The 1,010-nt window shown below is 35.0% G+C and overlaps 1 long non-coding RNA gene across 2 annotated transcripts in view; it reads left to right on the top strand.

The window, feature by feature from the left end:
• LOC128248102 (uncharacterized) overlaps positions 1–1,010 on the top strand; it is a 42,846-nt gene that overhangs the window by 37,142 nt on the left and 4,694 nt on the right. For both annotated transcript variants that reach the window (XR_008264368.1, XR_008264367.1), the window contains exon 2: positions 168–243. This is a non-coding gene — a long non-coding RNA (uncharacterized LOC128248102). The remainder of the gene's footprint in view (positions 1–167; positions 244–1,010) is intronic.

Below are 1,010 nucleotides of genomic sequence, written 5' to 3'. Positions count from 1 at the left end.
ATATATATATATATATATATATATATATATACCTATACAGAGCACCGCCTTTGAGTGTTATTTCGCCTCCCTTCTGTATTATTTTCCATAAAAATCGAATTAGATGAATCTGCTCTCCTTTGATGGCGGTTTAATATGAGCATCTTTCCCACTACATTTATTTTCAGCGAACTTTTTATGGAACAAGTATTACGGCTTGAATACACCGTTACAAATCTCCAGTTTTTCCAGTAAACCTTTAATGTAAGTTTTTTACACACCATCTTCTTTCCAGTAAGGGCACATGTCCTATCAATTAGGGCGTTGCACTCAATGATCCCGAGCTCAAAGTTTCAAATTCGTCGACCGGATGGTGCTTTGAGTTCTTGAGTACACACTTTATCCCACGCTGCTCTGTGAATATTCGAAACCTGACACGTGTGTTACACTTTGCACCTCTTCAAGTAGCCAGTCTTTGATGGAAGATGAGCGTTAACGTTCCTCAAAGACATTTGATCCTTATAAACAAATCTTTTGAACAGGTTGATCAGCAAGTAATTTTAGAACCATCTTTCTCACTCGCTGTGTAACTAACACTAGATGCATCAAAATCATTTTTCCACTCTGTGTAAATATTTAAAGTCGTATGTCCTGAATTTTACTTACAAATATTTGTTTTACTAATACCCCTCGCCACTGCGCTTACTATTTAGTTTATTTCTTCCACAAAGAAACTATAATCTCAATACTTCAGCAATGTAGTGAAAGCCTTATATCAATTCTGCTGATATTTCCTCTTGTTTATTATGTAGCTTGGTAACTGATTAGAATAGCAAAACGCATGAACGGAAGTGAGAGTTCAAACTGTGTTTTCTCAACAATCTAATATGATAAACATCCATTGATTCATTGATTTTTATCAGTTGGCTTTCTATTTCATTGACCATGCTCTTATAAAGTTTTGTCTGCTTCTTGTTATTTTTAAGGCAAAACACGCACTTGTCATTAGGAAATTATCATCATCATCATCA

This window comes from Octopus bimaculoides, chromosome 6, assembly GCF_001194135.2.
Source record: "Octopus bimaculoides isolate UCB-OBI-ISO-001 chromosome 6, ASM119413v2, whole genome shotgun sequence".
NCBI classification, from domain to species: Eukaryota; Metazoa; Mollusca; class Cephalopoda; order Octopoda; family Octopodidae; genus Octopus; species Octopus bimaculoides.
The sequence above is the reverse complement of the archived record's forward strand: the minus strand, read 5'-3'. Positions and strand labels throughout refer to the sequence as shown.